The sequence below is a fragment of the Schistosoma mansoni genome (genome assembly GCF_000237925.1).
Source record: "Schistosoma mansoni, WGS project CABG00000000 data, supercontig 0264, strain Puerto Rico, whole genome shotgun sequence".
Classification (NCBI taxonomy): domain Eukaryota; kingdom Metazoa; phylum Platyhelminthes; class Trematoda; order Strigeidida; family Schistosomatidae; genus Schistosoma; species Schistosoma mansoni.
Genome location: NW_017386127.1, coordinates 94578 through 107664, shown reverse-complemented (window position 1 = coordinate 107664; position 13087 = coordinate 94578).

Here is a 13087-nt window from a genome sequence, read left to right as displayed (position 1 = left end):
CGTTTAAAGGGAGTGGTACCGAGTTCAAGTCGGGGATCGAACGTCAAATCTGAGATGCAGGTACATCCATCTGACAAGTCCCAATTAGAACGTAACGCGCGTCCTGGATTCCACTGACGGCCATTGTCCATATTTGATTACAATACTAATAAAATGCTCTAAATTTTCGTCTAACATTATAAGTTTTCTAGTTGTACGTAAATGATCACAAAATATGTGATAATATTTTCAATCAAATTGAATGTAACAATTAACATGTTGATTAAACATTTTGTGATTACCGAGAGCAGTGTGCCGTTAAAACTGCTAGAGGATCAAGAGTACAAAGAATGTGCTTGAAAAAGTGAATGAACAAATTAACAAAGAAGAGGAGTTCGATGAAAACGTACAAAAATAAAAAAAATAAGTTACTACGTAAACACTTTTTAAAATGACAAGATATAATTTTCCAAAGGGGTTTGAAAAGAACACGTATAAAACAATATATATATATATATATATATATATATATATATATATTCATATATGTAATCTACATATGTGAATGCATATCCACTAGTTGCTAATCGACGCTATTTACTCTACTGCGGCTCATCAGAACATGTTCACATTTCGCTATTCTTTATCCTTATGTTCACTCGTCATCACAGACCGATTCCTGTCAAATCTAACCGTACTTATTTTCACGTTTTATTCCACTGCCGTCCCCATAAACAATTTATTACTGTTTTCACGGTTTCGAGAATCGCTCATTCGAACACGTTATTTTATCTTACAGACAATCACGACATAAAGGAGTGCTAATTTTTTTTGTATGTTTACTGATTCACTGATAATCGCATGCTAACATTCCACATATTATTAACATATTTACGATACTCATGTACCTTTTTTACATAAGTAAGACACTTTCGTATAATGCTATCACATCCCACGTGACACTGTACTTTATCAGGTGTAGTACATTTTTAATGCTAACCACATACCTCTTCAGTGTTATTTTCTAAAACAGACATTTTTTTCAAATAAATGTGCTATTTTCTACAAGGAGCTATGTCAAGCTCACATAGCTTATTCTAGCTTTCGGGCAAGCAAATGTATTCATTTTCCTTGAGTCACATTTTGACCTTATCAATTATTCACATATCAACCTTGATTGTTTTTATATAACGTATGTGTGTGCACTTCTTATCCTAATCATCACATGTCTGTAACTTATTTTTATCTGACTATAAATTATAATTAGGGCTTTATTAAACGGTTTTGCTCGCACGCCTCCTTCATGTTTCATAGCGTTTCATTATTTTCTGTTTGCGTCATTCGTTGATTCTCTCGGATTGTTTGTATTGAATATACTTGTTCTAAAACTCATTCTCGTATTTGACATTTGTTATTCCGTTATACACCAACGCGAGTTAGGTCGATTATTATATAGTAAGATTTGCAATATCATATGTACAGGTTGATTATTAAATACAAATGGTGGTTTAACTCAAAGAAACATTTTTGACAGAGATTTGTATGATTCAGGTAGGAATCATCAATAGATATGTTTAATTGATCATTTTTCAAGATGGTCATAAATCAATTTGTTGAGATCACACCGCGAAAAGGCAACATAACTGCTCCATGCTATTGTCTGTAGATTACAGTTGCGCATATTTCGGTGCATTCCTGTAATAATCCTATGAAATGGGATGCTCAAATTCCAACGTTTACTGCATTATTATTTATGCACTTGCAACTGAAATAAAAGGCGTTTGGAGAGTTGGGGCTTGGTAAGATGTATGATAAAATATGGTTTTCACAAAAGACAAACCTGGGTAAACAAGGCCTTTCTAATCAGAGACTGTATCTGCCCGTTAACTGATTAAGTATTGACAATAAATGCCTAATCAATATGGTGTATTTATGACAACATGGAGTTCGGGTCACAATACAGCAATAGAGTTCGTTTGATTGAGTACAAACTGACGTTGGAACAATGTGATAATACTGACAAGTGTACTAATTTGTACCATACTTCATCGCCCGTAATTCATGTTTACTTAAAAAATGCATAAATTGTTTTCAGAAATACAGAAATTTATTTCCCTTGTTGGGAAAGTGTTCTGTTAAAGTGAATCGTGTTAGTGTGATTTAACTAACAGACCACTATGTAGTAAAAATTTTGAAAAATACACGTAATCCAAGGTCTAAATCACATGGAAAAATGTATACACTTTTCTGTTGTTTTCATATTATTTCCATATTAACCGATTTCACTCCCTTATGCAACTCTCAAGCAAATACTGCTGGACCATGTAAAGTATGCACATTTCGAATGTGGTAAAAGAGAAAAATTTGATGAAATGACTCGTCAGAACATCAGGAATTCTACTACTTCACTACGTCGTCGCAGTCCAATACGTAACCGAAGTTATTCAGATAACAATACATAGAGTTGTGAAGTAGTTCACGAAGATGAGCACAAGTCTGGTAAATGCTTGTTCTGTGGCAAGTTTCACCCATGTAATTCATGTGTATTTCATAATTCTAAATGCTTTAAATGTGGTAAACCTGGACACATTCAGTCATTTTGTAATACCATGGTTCATCTCGCTGAAACTAATGCTAAAATTTACGATTGTGATCCTACTAAGTTTGATGTTTCTAATGATCACTTATTTTTATCCAAGACTTCGAGAAGCGGTATAACGTCACATAGCAGTCCAGAGTTGAATGAAACAGACGTAAGATGAACTTAAGAAGAAGACGTACAATCGATTACAGACACTTACCCTCCAACTAGTAAGACAGTTAACAGATATTTGATTTTAAATCAAAAATTGACAGTGATTACATGAGAATAGTTAGAATTTATAGTTATGCAGTGAAGAACACAATAGAAATCTTGTACATTCTTAGCAAAAGAGAGTAATAAGTCATTGTTTAGACAACTCTAGTTTTGATGAACACTACATCATCCATTGAAATTCATTTTATTACAATATATAAACACTTCACAAAAAAAGTTTAAATGATTATCAATAATAACATTGCTCGATAAGAGAGTATATTCTTGTCATCTAATTATCAGTGTTAAATAATATGAAATGATGAATATATATGGGACTTACAGCATTCTGTCGAGTAACGCAACTAGAAAATGAAACAAACAACTTTACGCAAAACAGTCTTATTTGCAATAATCGCAACGACTGATCACTCGATAATAATTATTCAGCAGTTACTGTTGAACAATACAGTCTGGAATTGATGTGATGATGATTAGCCCTATTATTTCTATTGAATATATTCTTCGACAATCGGTACAAAGCACAAAAACACCGGATATAGTGCATTATTTTATCAGATTCAACAGAATGTATAAACAGGTGTTGAATAATTGAGTTGCAAAGCGAACAAACGATAGCAACATTCTCAATACTGTCTTTTCGATGACAAACGCCTTGATCTGAGACTGAATTTATTCTTTGTTGTGTCTGGAAAGTCGAATGAAAATAAGAACATACCTGTCATTTGATGATTGAAGATTTTTCATTGTTAGATATCCTTATAATATTTCGACTGGTAGAAGGAATACGAGAGTAACACGAAAAAGTTAATTGGGCAGTCAAGATGTATCATCTAAAATTTATTTCACAACAGAAAATTAGGGAATCTAACAAAAATAAGAGTAGAAAATGTTAAGTGCGGGTTTCACAACACCTGATCGCTGTAAAATTATGATTAAGAAACACATGAATAATGCTTTCATGAATTGATTAGTGTACAAAATTGTATAGGATCTGTACCGATAAGACTATAATTTATGGACGACATTTTGGTAACGCTCGAGTGACCTTGAGAGTGTTCACCTAATAACTAGAACCAAAGGAAGATTATAAACCAATGTAAGGAATTAGAACTATAACTCACAGTTGATGGTTAAGTTTAGTAATTGGATTTAGGGTTTCCAATACGAACTGACATCAGATACACTGACGAAACGGTATTTTGCCAAATGGATGAATGAATTTTGCGCCAAGATCTGTCTTCTTATACCTGATTGGTGCGTCCATAAATTATAGTCTCGTCTGTGTACCTTATAGATTTGGTAATCCCAATAACTATCAACTTTAAACTTGGTTGAGGCGATGACTGCGCTATCCTACTTCATTCTGAATGTTAAAAACTTTAAATCATGGGAAACAGCAAATACCATTTTTCCTTTTCTTTAAATCCATCAAATGATTAACTGGTTTGAACTAGAAATAAGATGCAAAGTTATTTTTCCTTACAGTATCGAAGTCAAAAATTATTATTATTATCGTTATTATTATTATTATTCGTTTAAAGACCCCATCACATTAAAAGACTAATATTTGAATGAAGAATATTCTTTTCGATAAATTCTCTTCAGGTTCTACAATTATATATCCAAATTAATAATCCGAAAAATGGTCAGGTTAAAGGCAAAGTACATCGTTTAATGCATGTAAATTTAGGATTTGAAAAATTCCCATATTGTGATTTAGAACAACATATATAAGCGAACAGTATTGTTTTCGATTAGATCCTCATCAGGTTTTACTCTAATAGATCAGAGGAGGTTTTGTGGAGAATTTAGTATTTTCACAGTCGAAATCATGAGTCAATTGAAGCTAGACCACCATCGAAAACCTGGAAGCACTGGACGGCCGTTTCGTCCTATAATGGGACTCCTCAGCAGTGCGCATCCATGAACCCGCTCTCGCGAGCGAGATTCGAACCCAGGACCTACCAGTCTCGAGCCGAAGCCCTTAACCGATAGACCACTGAGCTGGCATCCAACGAAATTTGATCCAAACCCTTAGTTACCGAATACGCACTATATGTTCTGTGGATATAGTTCAAGATGAGCTAAGCACCTTGCATAATACTCTTAGGGAGAACGGTTACCCTGGAAAGGTTATAATTAAATATATGACCAGGAAAGTGAGAATAGGAGGAATGAAAACAGTGAATAAGCAATCCCTGTTATGTGCCTACAATTCAGAGGGGATGTGGGTAGTGAAATATTAACTCGGATGTTGCGCAGGACAATACAAAAATCTTTCAGCGCCGGTAACTATGTTTAGTGTTTTCTATGCTGTCTATGGTGACATCGAGGCTGAAAGATGAATTACCTTGAATGACCAACTCGTTTTGCATTAATCAGTTCAACTGCTCCCGTGGAGGAAGTTATATTAGTCAAAGTTCTAGTAATTAACATTTTCGTGCTCATGAACACCTCCCAGAGTGACTAAACAAAGGTTTGGCCAAGAAATTAAACAGCTCGTTATTGGCCCATTTGTTACAAACTGGTCATAGTACCAGTATAAACCAATCCTTTTCAATTATTTATAGGGTCAGTAATCTTTTGCCAAAGCTTGTCAGGCTTAAAGTCCTTCAAACGGCTGAAGCAGTAGCCATCCGGATGAAGAAACAAGAGCTATGCCTACAGAATAAATATCTTCAACCCCTCCTCCTCCCCTAACCAACCACAAGGCCAATTAATCAATAATAATGTTAGCTGTTCAATGACGTAATTTGACTATTGTACTTACGACCTTTCGTAGTCAAATGTAATTGTCTCTTATCTTTATTCACAAATCTTTGTGTTATTATTATTATTAATATTATTATTATTACTATCATTATTAATGGTTTAACATCATTATTAATCTCCCCAATACATGATACATTCAATTCGCATGCATCCCTCCTTATTACGTCATACTACTAATTTTCCACACAATTTAGTCTTCCATTAAACATTTGATCGAATTGTAATTACACTATTATCTCTCTCACCCTATCTGACCCATATTTATTCTGATCGCAGATCTTGAATTTTCACTTGACATATATGCAGATTCAAGTTAACATTCTATTTGAGTCAGATCAACATTAACAATTTTATTCTATTTTGTTTGACAATCCTAAATTTAGAACAATATATATAAGCGAACAGTATTGTTTTCGATTAGATCCTCATCAGGCTTTACTCTAATATACAGTAATATTTATATGCATATACGAAATTATTAAACCAATCAAGGCAGTTTATGAGTCAATGATAACAGTGGAATAGATTACATAATCAAAATTAATAATAAGTGAAAAGTACAAATTGATAGTGTAATGACGGGTGTACTAGTTGTGATAAGAATAATAAAAGGCTTGAATCAATGTTACATAATAGGAAAATAGGTCAATGATTACAAAAATATAGACACTGAAATAACATTCATAGAAATTATAAGATTACGTAATAAGAAGTGTTCAGATAATTGGAAGCGAATATTAGAAAAATTATAAGTAAATAATTGATAGGGGGGTGAAGAAAAATAAACGAAGAAAGAGTATGGGAAATAAAATTATTTATTAAGGCCAAGGGAGAGATAAGGGTGTTACAAATTTCTTATGAACACAAAGACTTGGGTTGTTGGATCGAATTCCTATAGCTGCTGCTATGTGTAGGAGATGAGATCGAACCCCATAAGGAAAAGTAGTAGGTATACGATAAATAACTTTAAAAGACTGGTTTCTGTCAACTTCATGACCGCTATCAATCAAGTGTGAAAGGATCGAGCTCCGTATCGACTTGACCATACCTTTTCCTAACCACGAAGGGAGGTGTTCACTAACTCTTTGGTTCAATTGTCTGGTAGTGCGCCCAATATAGCTTTCTCCACAGGATCACCATAGATCGTGTCGAGTAAGAAAGAAAGAGGTCGGCAGCATTAAACGTTCTCTTAACTGCTTTAGTCAGTCTATCCCGTAGTACATTATCAGCTAAATCGCCGTTGAATTGTAGTTTCAGGAAGAGTGGTTTCTTCGCAGCTGTTGATATCTTTACTTTCTTATTTGTTAAATGCAAATGTTTTTTCAGGAATCTTTGTGGATAACCCCTTTCAATCAGCATATTATGGATAACCTCTAACTCATTGTTGATCGAGTCGACTGAGCAAATCTTCCTAGCTCTATTTGCCAGACATTTGACTAAGTTCCTTTTATAGTAGATAGGTACGAAGCTTAAGAAGTGTGTGTACTGGCTAGATGAAGAGCTTTTCCTAAACACACTTCTACTGATGGAACCGTTCGCTTTTTTTATTAACAAAACGTCAAGGAAATTTAATTTATTATCTATTTCCTCTTCACATGTGAATTTAATAGCTTGGTGTTTATTGTTAAACAGTTCGAGTAGTTCGACTTTGCCAATGTCCTGATCCACGATTATAAAAGTGTCATCAACGTACCGACAATAGAAGTCAAGCTTGTTGATAACATCTTTAAGGGGTCCATTCTCTAGTTTCGCAAGAAAAAAGTCCGCTAGGATAGGACCTAGAGGTGAACCCATTGCTATACCATCAATTTGTCTATAATAAGTATTATTAAAGACAAAATGAACATTCATTGTACATTTCAAAAGTAACTCTTTAAGACTGACCTCAGGAATTCCGACATTGATTTGTTTTTCATGTAATTGTTGACACACAAAATCAATAGTCTCAGTTAGTGGAACGTTGGTGAACAGGGAAGCAACATCTAGAGATATCATCCGTTTACCACTTAAGTTCATATGTTCAACCTTCGAAATGAAATCAAAAACGTCTTTCACGCTTTTGTTGACGACTAGTTTGTGTAAGGGTTCCAGGATTTGAACTAGCAACTTTGCAGTTTTATGGTAGTGTGAATTATACACGTCTAAAACTGGACGAAGCGGAAGACCTGCCTTGTGAACTTTGGGTAGACCATATAGTCGTGGCGTGTTCGATCCGGTGGGTTTAAGTGAATCATGTATACTCGGAGTGATTATTCCTTTATTTTTTAATTCCTTGAGTGAATGAGTCAACATTTTCTCTGTTTTCATATTTGTCTTTTACGTCGTTGAGTTTCTGAAATTTAGTCGTGTCATTCAAAATCGAGTTCATTTTATCGATGTAATCGGCTTTGTCCATTAGAAATAGACCTCCTCCTTTGTCAGGCTTGCTCATGATTAGAGTGTTATCTTTCTTAAGTAAATGTAAAGCGTCTCGATGCTGTTTGGTAAGTGGATTTTTTACAGTGTATTTACTATTCGTGAATTGTTGGCAGATGTCCACCAATGTGGTCTTAAACCTAGTAAGTTCATCGGGAGAGGTAGGGACCAAATCTGTTGTTTGTGTAAATAAGTTTTCAAACTGCACATCTGTATCAAGTTGATTTATTTTATTCCTGCAGTCACAAAATCTAGGGCCGAGCGACAAAGCCTCTAATTGTAATCTGTCTAACGTAACACTAGAAAAGTTATGAACGTACCGCTCAGGGTCCATAAGAAATTTTCTTTCAGGTTTATCATGTTCCAGTGACTGAATTAGTTTTTTCTCTAATTTCTCTGATCTACTTTTCGCTACCATGTTAGTATAATCCATAAATTGTGATTTTATTTGTGGTGGTAGGTTATCTACCGTAGATCCTCTTTGTGAAAGATTTCTTTCCAGATTGTTTATGTACATTTTTAATGAATCTGTCTGGTTGATTGCCTATCGTTTAAGGGTTCGAGAACTAGGATAAATTTTGTTCCGGCGTAACGATTTCCCATCAATTATTTACTTATAATTTTTCTAATATTCGCTTCCAATTATCTGAACACTTCTTATTACGTAATCTTATAATTTCTATGAATGTTATTTCAGTGTCTATATTTTTGTAATCATTGACCTATTTTCCTATTATGTAACATTGATTCAAGCCTTTTATTATTCTTATCACAACTAGTACACCCGTCATTACACTATCAATTTGTACTTTTCACTTATTATTAATTTTGATTATGTAATCTATTCCACTGTTATCATTGACTCATAAACTGCCTTGATTGGTTTAATAATTTCGTATATGCATATAAATATTACTGTATATTAGAGTAAAGCCTGATGAGGATCTAATCGAAAACAATACTGTTCGCTTATATATATTGTTCTAAATTTAGGATTGTCAAACAAAATAGAATAAAATTGTTAATGTTGATCTGACTCAAATAGAATGTTAACTTGAATCTGCATATATGTCAAGTGAAAATTCAAGATCTGCGATCAGAATAAATATGGGTCAGATAGGGTGAGAGAGATAATAGTGTAATTACAATTCGATCAAATGTTTAATGGAAGACTAAATTGTGTGGAAAATTAGTAGTATGACGTAATAAGGAGGGATGCATGCGAATTGAATGTATCATGTATTGGGGAGATTAATAATGATGTTAAACCATTAATAATGATAGTAATAATAATAATATTAATAATAATAATAACACAAAGATTTGTGAATAAAGATAAGAGACAATTACATTTGACTACGAAAGGTCGTAAGTACAATAGTCAAATTACGTCATTGAACAGCTAACATTATTATTGATTAATTGGCCTTGTGGTTGGTTAGGGGAGGAGGAGGGGTTGAAGATATTTATTCTGTAGGCATAGCTCTTGTTTCTTCATCCGGATGGCTACTGCTTCAGCCGTTTGAAGGACTTTAAGCCTGACAAGCTTTGGCAAAAGATTACTGACCCTATAAATAATTGAAAAGGATTGGTTTATACTGGTACTATGACCAGTTTGTAACAAATGGGCCAATAACGAGCTGTTTAATTTCTTGGCCAAACCTTTGTTTAGTCACTCTGGGAGGTGTTCATGAGCACGAAAATGTTAATTACTAGAACTTTGACTAATATAACTTCCTCCACGGGAGCAGTTGAACTGATTAATGCAAAACGAGTTGGTCATTCAAGGTAATTCATCTTTCAGCCTCGATGTCACCATAGACAGCATAGAAAACACTAAACATAGTTACCGGCGCTGAAAGATTTTTGTATTGTCCTGCGCAACATCCGAGTTAATATTTCACTACCCACATCCCCTCTGAATTGTAGGCACATAACAGGGATTGCTTATTCACTGTTTTCATTCCTCCTATTCTCACTTTCCTGGTCATATATTTAATTATAACCTTTCCAGGGTAACCGTTCTCCCTAAGAGTATTATGCAAGGTGCTTAGCTCATCTTGAACTATATCCACAGAACATATAGTGCGTATTCGGTAACTAAGGGTTTGGATCAAATTTCGTTTGTACTGTAGAGGTACAATGATAAGGAAATGCGTATATTGCCCAGTCCAAGTATTTTTTCTGTTTAAATTTCTTTTTAACGATCCATCCGCTCTCTTAGTTAAGAGAACGTCCAAAAAGACTATTTGACCATCACTCTCTTCTTCAGATGTAAACTGAATGGGTGGATGCACTTCGTTAAACCGCCTGAGAACGTCTTGCTGTGATATATTATCTTTACAGAGGGTGAATGAGTCATCCATATAACTATAGCAACTATCCTACAACCAATTTCGATTATGGCTGATTTTGGTTAAACCCTTTTATTAACTTACTTGGCAGACATTGTCATCCGGATAGTAACCATTCGCATATATCTTTGTACTATTATTTTCACTAGAGCACATGACATACTCTAGCCAAGACAATGATTGCTTAAATATCATTCGATAACTCATCCTCTTCCCCATATATGCATGCTCTCAAATCCTATTATTAGCTTTTGCTTCGTCTTGCTGCACCCTTGTGCAATTTGACTATAAATTTGTCTATGTGATTGCTTGCGCTCGCTCGTGGATACTTATTCACGTGTTCGTAGCTTAGTGGCATGCGTCATTTGACTGTAGCTGCGGCTTCTCCTTGCCTTCTGATTTTATGCACCGTTAAGATTTGTATTATAACGGTTATCGAGGTGAAAGATTCGTGTTGCATTGCACTACATATCTCCAGTAAAATGTGAATTTTTGAGTAATCTTTTTAGTGGACCATTAAACCCTAGAGCAGTGCTATTTTTAAACAATAGTACTGGAAGTTTGTGTTTATTTTTGTGTACAACACGTCACATTCCATTCAATGGTTAATTAATCTATTAGAGACTTGAAATCTCAAACTGTATTCAGACTCTCATTAAAATTAGTCTTCATTACAAAAGAACTGTACAATATATATTCATCGTATTTGTAATTGAATATAAAAACAAGATTCTTCTACTATCATAATATTGGAGTGCTCTACTATCATAACATCATAACATCTTCATTATTGAATGAGTTTTGGCAGATCAGTAACTAACGATAACTTCTACTGCTTCTCTTCACTGTGTTTTATTTTATTCAGCGTAAAAACAAAAAAACCTTCTATAATGTTTGGAACATATGATCACTATATAGTCACCATTCTTGGAAATCTATGTAAATTAATTTTTGCCAGAGTAATTTGCTCATCCGATTCAACCTATTCTATGGTACAATATTGAATTTTAATTAGACAAATAATAGTGGGCTTATTTACAAGACGAAATTGACTCAACTTAATTAAAAACAATGTTAAAATAACCTTTCTTTGCCAATTAAATACACATTCCAACAACAACATCACTAAAGAATATTTTATATATACTAATTAGGTATGATAATAATAAAAAAAAGACTGAGTCTAATGAAAGAAAGCACAGAACTTGAGAAAAAAGAAAGTTCCAAAAATTTTTCATCAATCTTTTTGTACATCGTTGATGTAGGTCCTCTGTAGATTATACTATTATACCATTATTGATATTTTAAAGTTTGATAAAACTCTAAAATCTTTTAATCATTTTCGGAGTTACATTGTTACTTCTTATTGTTAGAAAAGGACGAAAGAAGAAAGATCAGAGATCATGTTTGCTTACCAATTATTATAACTGCTCATAATAATATTCATTTCATTTACAGAGTGATATTTTGTTCAATAATATATTGATTTTATTTCCAGTGTGACTTCATTGAAAATGAACACTATACAGTATAACACTTGGTATGCACTTTCAAGTAATATTGTAGTGAACAGAACACAAAAGTTACAGACTATCTCACTAAATTCTGATAACCATACAATGAACAGTTAATTTGCAAATTAACAACCAATTGTCTCAAACTTCACTGTTCCTTTTGTAAATATCAGTTCATCTTCTCTAATGCCATTGTTCATGCATTTTTCCTCTGATTGCGCTTCATTTCGGTTCTTTCCTTGTCGGTCTTCTGCCAAATACATTCTATGTCTGACCACCGCCATATACTACTTATATGTATATAAGTAGACCACACTACAATATCTGTTCTATATCTTCGCTATATATTTTATTTGTAGACAATTTAGGAATAAGTGTTTTTTGTTAAATTGTGTGAGAGGGTATTAAATCATCCTCTACAATCACCTTTTGCTTTCAAAGTGTAAATTACAGTGGTACCGATTGAATGTGTCAGTTCTCTCATAGTTACAACTCTTACCATATTTCAACAGTGAGATTTTGTATTGGAAATATCAAGTGAGTGTTTTGTCAACAACTTCTTTCTAACACCATATTTGTGGACTGCGTCAGGCGGAAAACAGAAAATAACTGTTAATAAAAGTAAATTAGGCGGACAAATTGTGTCTTTCAATTATTAGTTACACTGAGGAGACATATAAGAATTTGTGATGGGATACAATATGAAGCCTTCTCTCTGCAAATCGTTATATCTACGGTATTATTGAAGGCGTTCATGCTTAACTATTATATTGTATTAGACAGAAAATCCTAATGAGTTACACGCAATTAAGAATATTTCACACATGAAGTTTAAATAGACTTCAGGTTGTGAAGACGCAGAATATTAAACTTACCTCATTCATGTTGAATATCGAAAGGATAAACCATTCTAAGAGAGTAATTTACACGTACTAAGGATCTTCACTTCGAAATTCTATAACTCCAAAGAATGTAAGTATTTCTTAAGCCACTTCAAAAAAAATATTCGAAATCTCAATTAAACTACATTACATAATAAAAAGGAATACGCAAATGATACAGTACTGTTCGGTGATCACGCTAATATAATTCGATCTATGGATTACCTCGGACAACAACAAAATTATATTTGAAGTAAGTTTCTGCACTTGGAACCAGTCTCTTGAACTAATGATGGGAAGTGAAATTCTTATGCACATAGATCAATTATCTTATCTTGGAAGTTTCATTAG